This window comes from Microtus ochrogaster, unplaced genomic scaffold, assembly GCF_000317375.1.
Source record: "Microtus ochrogaster isolate Prairie Vole_2 unplaced genomic scaffold, MicOch1.0 UNK20, whole genome shotgun sequence".
NCBI lineage: Eukaryota > Metazoa > Chordata > Mammalia > Rodentia > Cricetidae > Microtus > Microtus ochrogaster.
The window spans coordinates 2,320,487-2,334,214 of record NW_004949118.1 but is presented as its reverse complement, the minus strand read 5'-3'; the positions used below and the strand labels follow the sequence as shown (position 1 = coordinate 2,334,214).

Below are 13,728 nucleotides of genomic sequence, written 5' to 3'. Positions count from 1 at the left end.
AAAAAAAAAAAAAAAAAGATTTGCTGGTGGAGGCCTGAAGGTCTTTGAAATATCAGATCATGTTTCCAGCAAACACGGATACTTTGACTTCTTCCTCTCCTTTTTGTCTTCCTTTCCGTTCTTTCTCCTGTTTTACAGCTCTAGTTAAGTCCAGAGCTGCACTGAGCACGGATAAAAGAGTGGGTGCCTTGTCTTCATTCAGAGTTCGGATGCTGTTCTTGATTTGTTTGGTCTGGCCTTTGCTATATTGAGATTTGTTTAGTTTCTTCCTACTTTTCTTAAAGCTTATCTCATACAGGGATGGCAAACTTTGTCCAGGCCTTTTCTCCATCAACTGAGATTATCAATACTTTCTGTTTGTCCCTTGCTGGATTTTACTCTAGGTGCAGGGACTGTTGTTGATGCTGCTCCACTGGCCACAGGAGGCAGCTTCTGTCCTGCCGTCTTCCCCTGGGCTCCACGGGGTCTGCTCTGCTTTGATTGGTTTTTATGTTACACTTGGGTGGTGCAACTGTTGTTAGGTCTCCTACCATGGATTGGTTATAAGGCAGGTGCCGTAACCTTCAAATGTTTGCTAAGCTAAATCCCTTCAACCAGGGCTAAACTGGTTAAATCCCTTCAACCAGGGGTTCTCCATGACAACTGAGGGCTAAACTGAGGATATCTCAAGTCACTGAGGGGACTCGAACTTCTGTTCTATTTTAATTATAGGCATGGCCTTGTCCTGAACCCTCTAGAAAACAGCTGAGTTATAATGAATAAATTATCATACTTCTACTTGTTTTCCTTCAAGGATTTTTTTGCATGAAAATGATACGTTTAAATGCAAAACTACCATATATTTATAACACACGCATGTCCCGAAATTGTGTTAACCGTACCCCAAATCCTGAGAAATCAGATGCTCCCTCTTCTATTTGGTTGACTCCTGGCCTGCTAACGGAAGAGAACTTCGTGACAAGCACAGGCCCTCGTAAGTATGCTTCTCACGGATTTTCATCTCGCGCACACCCAATTACCTACAGCCTGAGAGAGCATGCTTGCACATAAATTCACTTCTCTGTACATTTTGTCTTCAGATAGGAAGTTTTCAAATCATGGATTTGTTCATCTTACTCCAGATTTTCTGCACATGGGTAGAGTGTCTAGTTCACAAACAGCGTCTTGTTGGCTTAGCACACATCCTCCTAACATATGTACTGGTCTTATCACATGTCCTCATGTATGTACTGGTCTTATTACACATCTTCACGTATGTACTGGTCTTATTACACGTCCTAACATATGCACTTGTCTCTCACACGTCCTCATGTATATACGGGTCTTATCACACATCCTCACGTATGAACTGGCCTTTTTGCTCATCTAATGTTGGCATCGTACCCTTTCCTCAGCCTTCTAAAAAGGCATAATTGTTGTACTAATGGATTTTAAAAATAAACTGTCCGGTACATTATGTGATCCAAGTAACTTTCCCAGATGGATCCCAGAGACTTTGAGTCATATTGTTCAGCCTCTGAACGCTCGTATTGATCGTGCTGTCTGCCAGCATGTCCTTCTCCTCCTCTGGAAGTCTCTGTCTTGAGTCACCTGTTCCTGATTCACGGTATTGGGAGGCGGGTCCTCTCGTTTTCCTACTTTTATAGAATTTAATGAACTCTGGTTTCTGCTTGTTTTATACAGGTTTACTCTCCTGGGAAAGTAAGGCTTTGTGGAATTGGTCTTTAAAATGTCTGTTTTCTTTTATACCCTTTCATATTTGTATTGTATGGTGAGAATATTCCTCTCATAACCTTGTCTTCCCCTTCTCATGATTCCTTTCTCCCAGTAGTATCTTTTGACTCCCCGACTAATTGCTGAAAACTTTCTTCCATATCCGTGCTCTGAATTCTCTGTAGGTTAAAGACATTGTCTTGTTGGCAGCCGTCTAACAACTTCTTGTAATATTTGATTAGAGGTAATAGTAATGAATTAAAATGGCTCTTTAGGAGTACGAAAATGGTTAAACTAATTTTAGAAAGACAAGTATCATATTTTTCTCTCATCTGTGGATCCTAGATTTTAGAGTGTACACATACACACACACACAGACACACACACGTGTATGTGTAGATAGATAGATAGACAGACAGACAGACAGACAGATAGGTAGATAACACAAAAGTAAAACTGCCTAGGGGACAGAGGATACTAACAGGGAAAGGAAGGCTGATAAAATGAAGGACCGGGTCTCCTGCGGGGGATGGGCACACAAAGGTATTTCTGGCCGTTGGCTTCACCACAAAATCAATTTGAATATTTTTCACGTGATTTATTTTTGCCAGGGATTAAAAAAAACTATCAGAAAACTATCATAGAAGTAGTGACAGTTCCTTCCCAAAACAACTGTTGTTCACAAACCAAGTGCTTCGACAAATTTAACTATGAGTAAAGCAGGCAAACCTCAAAGTGACACCCTGGCTTGAGGCCCGGAGAGATGCAGATAGAGTCTTCAGCGTTTCACGTTTGCAAAGGTTGATTTTTGGTTACCGAGTCTCAAAGTACAGCGCACATTTGGAAATTAGCTGCTTAGATGCAAAAGGCAAACCTTGCATTTTTGGGTCTTGAATCATCTGCTTGGTTGTCTCCATTAATTACACAAGGCATCCTCTGTGAGTATAAAGCTAGTCATCCAATAAGAGGGCACTGGGACTGAGAGGAGGATTCAGCACTTCAGAGCACTGCCGCTCTGGCCGATGGTGCGGGACAGTTCTATATTCTGTCAATTGATTGGCCAGGCAGGAAGTATAGGCCGTCAACCAGACAGGAAGTAGAGGTGGGGCAATAAGAACAGGAGTTTTCTGGGAAGAAGGAAGCTTTCTTGCAGTCCTGCCCAGCCAACTGAAGAAGCAGGATGTGGTCTACACCGCTGAAAAAGGTACTGAGCCATGTGGCTAACATAGATAAGAATAATGGGTTAATATAAGCTACAAGAGCTAATAAGAAGCCTGAGCTAATGGTCCAATCGTTTATCATTAATATAGAATCTCTGTGTGACTTTCTTTGGGGCCAAATGGCTGTGGGACCTGGTGGGAGGACAGAAACCCCAACAAGCAGGCCCTCATGTTACAGGCAGAGGACCCTGGTTCAGTTCCCAGCGCTCAGACAGTAGCTCACAACCATCTGTAACTCCAGTTCCAGGATTGGACACCCTCTTCTGGCCTCGGTGGGCACCAAGCATGCACATGATAAGCATACACATGATATGCATACACAGGGAAGCAAAGCACTCTACACATAAAATAAAAATAAACAGGAGGAGCACGTGGAAGGAAGGAAGCTCGTGTGCAGTTAGCTCTCCCACCAGCCCAGGCCACAACCTCTCTCAGTGGCCAGTTTGAACTACTTTGGACTTGCTGTAGCTGGGCATGGCAGAATCTGCACAGGTGCCCACGCTGGTCTACCTGGTCACAGGTGGCTGTGGCTTCCTGGGGGGATCATATTGTTTGAATGCTGTAGAAGCGGGAACCCAGGCTCTGAGAGCTGTGTGTCTTTGATCTGCACCTCAGTTCCGGGCTGGACTCAGGCCCACGAGGTGGCAGCTGCCGTGGCTGGATCTCATGTGGTCTTCCACACAGCTGGGCTGGTGAATGTGTTTGAGAAGGCCAGTCTAACGAAGTGAACGTGCAGGGCACACAGAATGTATTTGAGGCTTGGATACAGACTGGAACTCAGTTCTTAGTCTACACAAGCAGCATGGACACTGTGGGACCTAATATCAAGGGCCACCCCTTCTACGGGGCAATGAAGATACCACATATGAGGCAGTTCACAGGCACCCCTACCCTTTCAGCAAAGCCCTTGCTGAGCAACTGGTCCTGGAGGCCAATGGAAGGAAGGTCAACGGAGGGCTACCCCTGGTGACATGCACCCTTCGACCCACAGGCCGTCCCAGCTTCTGTGGAGCACGGAATGCATGTGCTGGCGGCCCGAGAGCTGGAGCAGCGGGCAGCACTCATGGGTGGCCAGATGTACTTCTGCTATGATAAACCGACTTCAGCACTGAGTTTCTGGGTCCCTGTGGACTTCTGCTGATAGGCACCCACTCACTGTTGCCCTACTGGCTGCTGGTGCCGCCGGCTACCCTCAATGCCTTGCCTCAGTGGCTGCTGCGCCCACTGGGGCTGTACACACCCCCACCAAATCCCTACACTCTGACCGTGGCCAACACCACTTTTACTGTCAGTACCAACAAGTCACAGCGCCATTTTGGCTACAAACCCCTCTTCTCATGGGAAGAGAGCAAGGCCCACACCTTTCTCTGGGTGCAGGCCTTGGAGGGTTCGGCCTGGTGACGGCAGGGCCAGGGACTGGAGGCCACTGTGGTACACACTCAGGGTCCTGAATCTTCAGAGCCTGGATGGAGAGAAACGATCGCCTTCTGAAGCTAGGGACTATGGTGCCTGACTGGGTGGTAGGAACCGTGCCACGTTTTAACTACACAGATCTTGAGCCTGGGTGCTATCCCAGGCTCCAAGCTCTAGGGCAGGGTTTAGGGACAGACTTATCCTTGGTCCCAACTGAGGCCTGCCAGCTGAGTGGCAAAGCTGATTCCTAAATGGTTTCACTACCCTTCCCGTCCCTGGTTTCCCAAGCAGGAAGGGGCTCACGCTGGTCTGCTTCCTCCAATTGGTCTTCAGACCTGGCTTCTGCCACATCTGGCTCTCCTTAAAGGGTTATAGTTCCATATATTTTAAGTGTATATATTCTAGACATTTACCTTTTAATTTGCTTTAAAGAAAGCTGAAGAAATCAAGGATTTTCCATGTCTTCCTTCTCCAACCAAATTCACTGCCTGTGATATTGTTAGCTTTCTTCCGAGGAGGCTAACCATGGCGTATCCGGATTAAAATCCTTTTCCAAAAAACAAACAAATAATTAAATAAAATAAAAATAAACAGATCTTAATAAAATAATGGTGTACACAACCCTACCCCAAAACTTGTGTTAGCTCTGTGATCTGCTCTGCGGATCTGATCTGTGATTGAGACAGTACATGCCAACAAAGACAATCAAACTGTGGCTGTCAGCAACAGTGCAATTCTTTGGAACAATATTAAAGAAAATCAAGGAAGTGATTGTGAGAAAATCCAGGTGATTTCTTACTTAGTGAGAACTGCGTAGGGACACTCAGGAAGCTTGTACTGCAGGCTGGTTCTTACGTTGATGGTGGCTAAAGATAGCAACCAAGCAATGCATGATGGGAGATTTGTGGTTGAGGCGTCCTGTTCTATGGAAAATTGAGATGAGGAGAAGATTGTGAACACGGTGGACTATCTTCCCCCTGATAGAGCAGGAACTCCAGCTTCTTACCGTGCTGACACCGTAAGCGCTTCATTGGTTACTGTGTCTTGTGTAATTGGTTTCTGTCTTCTGTGTGTTTGCTAGAAATATTCAGGGCACTACCTCCGATTACAACTAGATAGAGGGAGCAATGTTATTTTGGGGTAACTAATTGTCATGCTCTGAGATATTACCTCTCCCCACCTCCCAAGTATCTAGTTCTGAGACAAAAAGCTCAGTGCGTTTAACTTGGAGTATTTTATTCCCGGCAACTCAAAACTCAAACAAACACAGGGTGAAACATGAGGCATGAGGCGTGTGGTGCAAAACTCTAACGAACACTGATAAAGTCAGTTTCTTTTTCTTCAACTTCGTTTCCTTTCTGAAATGCCACTGAAGGGGTGGGGGGAGACACAGAACATCTGATCTTGCTCTTTGATTCCCTTTCAACTTCAGGCCAGCTGTTCTATTCTTCTAATTAACCCCAACACAGCAAGAGGAGTCAAGCTTCTCGTGCTTGGAGAAAAATAAAGGTACAAGAAAAAGCCACATATACTAGAGTTTCACCCATGGGAAATTCGTGAACAGAGCAGGACTTTTGTATGTCCTTGTCCGGTTTCTAGATGAAGCAATGGTGACCTGTCTTCTCTTCCATGCTTGAAAGATGGGGCAGATGTTTTCACTTTGTTCTGTGAAAGGATGAGAAGGTTGACGTGTGCCCAGTCAAAGCTGGGTAGCTGCAGAAGTGAGATTTGAATGGGTGGGGTCTTGGATGAGGGTTTTCTCAGGCCACGCTGATGGTTACAGGGCCTCAGAAGTTGGCAAAACTTGATCATTGTTAGGTTTACAGGGGTCACGCAAAGATGAGGGACAGACCACCAAAGTTTATTAAACCGGAAGCAAACTTTATTCCAGGAAAAAAAATAAAAGATTAAAGAAATAAATCTCCCTGGGGTAGAAAAAGCTTATCAGCTAGCTGAGCCCACAGCCAGAGATGGATGGACTTGCAAGGCCGTGGCAAAGGACGGTTTTTGAACTCCCCCTTTTCGATAGCAGAAAGCAACAAGCATTAGGTATGAACAAAGGAATTTTTACAATCTTGAGATAAAACTCAGGTACGCATTGCCTTTTTTTTTTTTTTTTACAATTTCCATTTACAGAGTTTTTTAGTTAAACTAGTATTTGTATTTAGTCCATTGATTTCCCCTGGTGCTCACTGATGGTGTTTACCAAAGCTCTGCATCTCCCCTGATACAGTGTTTCACATAGCGAGGAAGGGTATGGGAAAACGCACAACCAAAACATCAGGTACATCCCATCATTTAAAAGTTAACTCAGCCCACATCAGTTGCTGGCCATCTGTGGCCAGGGGGCTATTTAAAAGCTGACCCCCCAGTTTGCAGAGGGCTGCTTCTGCCTTGCAAACAAAGCTATCTGTGAAGCAAAGTAACCCACTGTTAATAGTTAGTCCTTAAGTTGCTGAGAAAGCTGCAGACAGGCTGCTCTCATTCTCCTAGGCTTACAACTTTGCATTTCTTTATTTCTACATTATTATTTCTGAAATCTACATTTCTATATTCTTATTCTTGGACTCTTCAGTAGTCATGACCAATACGCTCAGGGTTCTGGGAGTTCATAACCTCTTGGAGCGTGTGCTCATAGGAAGTGGCTGGGCGATAAAAGCAAAACCAACTGGGAAGCTCCCTAGAACCAACTAAAAGGGGCCAGTGTGTTCTTATTCTGAAGAGCACCCAAGTCCATGTGGACGGAGCAGAGAATAAGAACCCTCCACCCCTGTGTGAGCTGAGAGCTTGAACCCTCCAGCCCTGCATGAGGAGAGAACAAGAACCTTCCGCCCCTGTAAGAGGCTTACTGAGATGCAAAAGGAGGCAGAGATGGGGGGATTCTGAAGCTGCTACATCGAGATGGGAACTTAGTATAAAAATCTCGAAGCTAGACATCAGCTGTGTGGCCGAGGCCGGGAAACTGAAGGTTTCTAACAGCCTGACTCCTGCTTGTGTCCTTCAGTTTCCCTGCAGAGAGCTGGAGCTGGTGTTCAAAGATCATCTCTCAGGCCCTTCCTTTCTTCATGCTCTTTAGTCCACTGTGGCCAAGCAACAGAAGGGCCAAGGAGGGCAAGAACGAAGATTAATGGGAGCCAAGAGAGGAGGAGTCAGAGCAGAAACGGAAAGTTACTGGTATTGTCATCCCCTTAGCAGTGCTTACTTACTAACTGTCCCCTGGGAACGTAAGGTGTTGGGGAGAGAACAAGACAGGGCAGAGGTGTCGCACTTGAGTTTGACTGTGCTAAGGAGAGCGGCCACATTCACTATGAATTACAGCCAGATGAGGGTTTTCTCTTTTCATAGGAAGGAAGAAACTGGCTTGGGCCCACAGTAGGTGGTCACATGCCAGTCACAAACTATGAACCAGATGTCCTGTATTATAGTTTGAAAATCACAGGGAGACCCACATCAGCTGGGGTGGGAGTAAGGGCAAGGCCGTCAAGCAGGCACTGAAAGCCAGGACTCTGTATCAGGATACTGAGCATGCATTTCAAATTTGGTGAGAGTCCTGAGCAGAGTATGATTTACATGATTCATTTTTCTTTTCTTTCTTTCTTTCTTTCTTTCTTTCTTTCTTTCTTCCTTTCTTTCTTTCTTTCTTTCTTTTTTTCTTTTTTTTTTTCAAGACAGGGTTTCCTTGTAGTTTTGGAGCCTGTCCGTCCTGGAGCTTGCTCCATAGAGCAGGCTGGCCTTGAACTCACAGAGATCCACTTCCAGAGTGCTGAGATTTCAAATGGTCTTCTTGGCTGAGCTAAGGGAAGTTCAAAGACAAGATGGCCACTTAAGTTGGAACAAGGGATATGAGGAAGTGAGCGGGAGGCTACTTCAGTGTGTTGTCTGTTTCCTGTGGAGAGGAGAAAGCCCCTGGGCTCTTAGTTCTTATTGCAGAGCTCAAGAGCCCCAGGCAAAGCCACAGGGAAAGGACACCACCACACTACTTTAGTCAGGATCAGACTTGATACTCTGTGCCTCTAGTTCCCAAAGATGCTTCCAGGAAGAGCCAGTGCCAGTTCTTGCACGGCTCCTCCACAAGTCTGAAAGGGAAGGACACTTGCCAAATTCAAGAAGATGAGGCAAGCGCCATCTTCTTGCCCAAACCAAACAAGGATGCAACAAAAAGCCCATGGGAGCAGAGATGCAGATATTCTTAATAAAACCCTAGCAAGTCAATTTCAATAACACATCATAAATGTCATAGTTAGTCATAACATGTCTTAGTTAGGCTTTTATTGCTGTGAAGAGACACCATGACCATGGCAGTTCTTATAAAGGAAACCATTTGATTGGGGCTGGCTTACAGTTTCAGAGATTTAGTCCATTATCATCATGGCAGGACATGGTGGCATGCAGGCAGACATGGTGCTGGAGAAGGAGCTGAGAGTTCTACATCTTGATCTGCAGGCAGTAGAAGGAGACTGTGTCCCACTGGGCATAGTTTGAACACATAGGAGACATCAAAGCCTACCCCCATAGTGACACACTTCCTCCAACAAGGTCACACATTCTAATAGTGCCACTCCCTTGGATGGGCTACACATTCAAAGACATGAGTCTATAGAAGCCATACCTTCTCCAACCACCACACCGTGACCATGTGGGCTGCAAGGGTGTTTCAACATACACAAATTAATGACCACAATATATCACACCAGAAAGAGGGATCAAAACCACATGATCAATCCAACAGATTCAGTAAAAAGTGTTTTATAAAGTTCAACATCCTTTCAAAATAAAAGCACCAAGCAAACTAGGAATAAAAGAATCAATCACACCTCAACACAATGGAGGCTTCCGATGACGAACCACAGGCCACATTTTAAGGAATGGGGGAACCTGAAAGCATTTCTATTAAAATACTCATGGTGTTCTCACTAACACCACTAAAAGTTTTATAAAGAGCAACCAGACAAGAGAAAGAAATTGAAAATGGGATTGATGTTTATATCCATTAGATCTTTCATATGCTAAACATAGTTCACAGTACACTGAAAACACGTAAGAAATTGGGCCTGCAAGATGGTCTGGGGTAGAGGTGCTTGCTACCAAATATGATGACCCAAGTTTGACCTGAGACCCAGACAGTGGAAGGAGAAAAATTACTCCTACCAGTTGTATGTGATATTGACGTGTGTCCTGTGACACATGCGTGAGCATGCCCCAACCCAAGACAAATACATACAGTTTAATTTTAAAATTGAGAGAAATCCTAGCCACCCCTGAAGGTATCTACTATGTACAAACATTAAAGAACTGCCATTTAGTTATCATGCCATAGCTGTATGGGAGAGACTGGAAACGATACCCAGTTAGTGGACGCCTATGATTGTGACCCTGTCCCCAACCCCATAAGGGTTTTGCAAATTCACCATTAGGAATTAATTCACTTTTTTTCTTTTTTTGCTTTTTAAGGTTGCTTCAGATGCCAGCCACAAAGGGCAAAAGGCAAGCCATGCACTATCTAGGGGACAGGATTGGCAGGGCACAAGTCAGCCCACACACTGTCTATGGGACAGAATGCTGTGTGTCTTAATTAATTTCTATTGTTGTGAAGAGACACCATAACCAAGACAACTTAAGAGAGAAAGCATTTGATCTGCAGGCTCATGGTTCCACAGGATTTTAGTCTATCCTCATCCTGACAGGAAGGACGGTGGTAGGCAGGCATGGTGCTAGAGTAGCAACTGAGAACTTACACTCTGATTCACAGGCAGGAGGCAGAAAGTGAGGTAACTGGGAGTGGTGTGGACCTTTGAGACCTCGAAGCCTGTCTACCCCCAGAGACACACCTCCTCCAACAAGGCCACACCTCCTAATTCTTCCCAAGCCGGTCCACCAATTGTGACCCAAGTCTCCTAAGAAATACTCCTGGGGAGGCTGTTCTCATTCAAACCACCACTCCATGTTTGTGCTATGGATGTCCATATATGAAACGTAGTTTCACCTGAATATATATATTTCAAGACAGGGTTTCTCTGTAGCTTTGGAGAGACTGTCCTGGAACTAGATCTTGCAGACCAGACTGCCCTCGAACTCACAGAGTTCTACCTGCCTCTGCCTCCCGAGTCCTGGGATTAAAGGAGTGTGCCACCACCACCTGGCCTCACCTGAATATTTTAAAATGAATATGAGTTATTACTATCCAAATTCATGGACACATGACCTAGTTCATAGCCTCTTTTCATCGGTGTGTAAGGAGAACACACGAGATACTTTGACATTACAAAAGGATTATTTCCAAACTTCTGGAGCCTCTTTGTTCCAGGAAAGAAGGAAATAGCTCAGTATACACCTTCCTCTATTATCTTTCTTCCTATGTGGTTTCTTCCTCCAGCGACCACGAGAGACTTGTGAGAGCTGATTTGGTTAACACTGTACTCTCCAATGGCTGTTTCCGGGAACTTGAATCTCTCTTTAGCTGAAGACGGTGACTACGGCTTTGCCACAGCGCTTACGAGGGAGGGGCAGCGCGAGGCGGTGGTTTTAAGGGTTCAGCGCTTACTAGGGAGGGGCAGCGCGAGGCGGTGGTTTTAAGGGTTCATTTAAAACCTTTCGTGCTATTTATACTCATATTGATTCTTCCCACCATCCCGGTAGGTGAGGAGGGCCAGTATCTGGCTAATTTTACCTAGGAGAGCAGAGTATTTTGTTAACTATTTAAGATGTCTGGCAGTGCGGTCAAGTAAATTTTTTTTTTTCAAATCTGAGGGCAAGAAGCCTCTGGATTGCTTCTGATCTCAAAACAGGAACTGTAAGTCCATTTTTAATAAGTGACCTGGCAAACACGGTCCTTGAGGCAGTTTAAGTGGTTTGATAAAATAAAACCGCAACACCACTGTCTCCCCGAGTCCAGGGGTCAGGACATTCAGCTCACCCCTACGACCTCTGGGTCTTCAAAGCTGCGGCAGCACTGAGTGACCGGCAGGGCGCAGCAGAGGCTCCATGAGCGGAGGCTCGGTCCCTCTGGTTTCCATCCTACTGGAGCAAGGCCACTAGGTGCTGGCTTTTCCCTTCCACCCGATGGGGCCACGCTCTATTGAGTGCCTTTGGGGCCGGGCCGCGGGGCCTCGCTTGAGGCTGTGTTGCGCAAGGACGCTTACCTGGGGACGAGCCTGGAAGTGTCACGCACTCTGGCCTAGTAGAAGGGAGGGAAGGTTTATTCTGCCCAAAGTTCACAAGCCCCACTGCTGTACAGATTCTTGATTTCCTATTCTGGTGGCTCGCCATTCCTAACTGCGCCCTTCTCTGGAATATTCTCCAACTGTTGACCACCCGAAAGTAGGGGTTGGAAGTGATGGTGTGAAAGGCAGGAACCCAAATCTCTGCTAACTCCATTCTGCCCTGTACTCAACAGAACCCAACTTTGGGGCTCTGTGGACCCACTTTTGCTTGAGTTTCTTGTTCTCCATGTGCTCAGAAAAGATGCAACATTTTAACATCACCAACATAAGATTTTCATGAACATTTGCTGTGCTCCAACTTCTACCACTGCAGAATTTGCTGACTCTCCCCATCCCTTCAAACCCTCAACTCCATTCCGTGTTTCCCTAGTCTGATCCTCCCTACCCCCCTTAACAAACCTTGCTTGTTGTGCCCTTTTCTTCTAAGGATTCATTGGTGTTTAGGGCAGGGGAGATGGTTGAATGGGTTAAGTACTTGCTCCGCAGGTTTGACAACTGGAGTTTTGACCCTTAGAATCCACCTAGACGCCAAGTGTACATGGGAGACAGAAATAAAATTTCTAGAAGGGAAGAGGAGTAGGGCAGACAACTTGCCTGGGGAATGCAGGGGAGGACAATAAAATCCTTCCTCACACGGTGGAAGAAAAGGACGGATACCCACGGTTATCCTCTGACCTCCACCTAAAAACAACATCCACACACGAGTCCCCCATCAACATATTAAGAAATAACAAAAATAAAGAATTTACTATTCTGGCCCAATTTCAGGTTCACAACAGAATTAAAAAGACACGGGTTTTCCATGCGCTCTTCACCTCCGCTCATACACAACTTCCCACAGTTACCACCCTCCACTCCACACAGTGACCCGTGGGTATCACACATCTAAAGTCTGTGACATCTTAAGGCTCTTTCCCCACACGAGCCCCTGTGGGTTTGGGCAAGTAGACCGTGACAAGTGCCTATTATTACATAGGAGCAGTTTCACTGCGCAAAACATCCTCTGTGCACCAAATTTATATTTAATATAGACATCAAATCTACCCGGAAATAATTATGGAGACTGTGAATTAGTCAAAGTTCTGGGTGGCTCAGACCCGTTGCTGTGTGTCTCAGGAATCAAATGCGCACGAATTTATTGGGTTGTTCCTGGACAGTGCTTTTCTAGACGGTTGGAAACTACGCTCCCGCACTTTCCAGAGTAGGTTGCTTTATAACTGATGTTGGTAGCTGCTAACTTGGACCCTTCCATCCACTGATTTTTCTCCAATTACCTCGGTCTTTTGTGCCCGAAATAATCAAATCCGATTCCTAGATTAAAACTGCTGTTTCCTTTCCAGGTTATATTGGCACTATTCTGTATGGCTTCCCTAGGGCACTGCAACCCAATGATGTTGTAGAAATTAAATTATGCGCTGAAATCATTTAGCGGCTCTAAAGCTAAAAGCCTTCCTTGGCGCTAGTAGTGAGCCCCGTGCCTACCCTGTCATCTGGGGCCAAGAAAGACTCAGTTTGTTTTCTCCTTGGCAGTCTAAATTCCATCCGTCTCTCCAGGCCTTGGATGTCCAGATCCTACGGATTTCCAGCGACTCAGATCTCCTTGGGTTTCCCCAGCTATGATGTGTGGTGGTATAGATTTGACGGTCATGTTTCTTTGCCACAAAAGCCTCTCAAAGGCAGCTCGAGTCCTTCCCATAGCCCGAACCGTCTGGGCTGGCCTCCTTTCCTGTGGGACCTCGTGTCTCCTCCTCCCAGACACGCAGGTTTCCTCATGTCTCGGTGAGCCTCGCTTTTGCACGCGTCTGGGGCTTTCCACTCTGACCTCCTGGCCTCACCTCTTCTTGCTTTCTTGTTCTCGTGGCTGCACTTTCACAGAAGCCTTGTTAACACAGAGGCTTCTTGTCTGGGAAGCTATTGCTCTTACCCTGGACTAGATCAGTCACCTTTGTGGTTTTTCCTCTGTCACAGTGTGTGCCCCGGCTCAAAAATTCTAAACCTGTTCAGTTACTCAGTTTAAACCCTACTTCCTACTCTTCTGTAAGATTATATGAGAAAAAAAAAGGCAGGGTTCATGTCTGTTCTTTTCAATATATATATATATATATTGGTTTTTCAAGACAGGGTTTCTCTGTGGCTTTGGAGCCTGTCCTGGAACTAGCTCT

At 45.7% G+C, this 13,728-nt stretch overlaps 1 protein-coding gene and 1 pseudogene across 1 annotated transcript in view; both read left to right on the top strand.

Moving 5' to 3' along the window:
* Positions 1–13,728, top strand: part of Akain1 (A-kinase anchor inhibitor 1) — a 54,795-nt gene that overhangs the window by 32,848 nt on the left and 8,219 nt on the right. The gene's annotated exons all lie outside the window — the stretch shown is intronic.
* Positions 3,408–4,334, top strand: LOC101997799 (annotated as a pseudogene).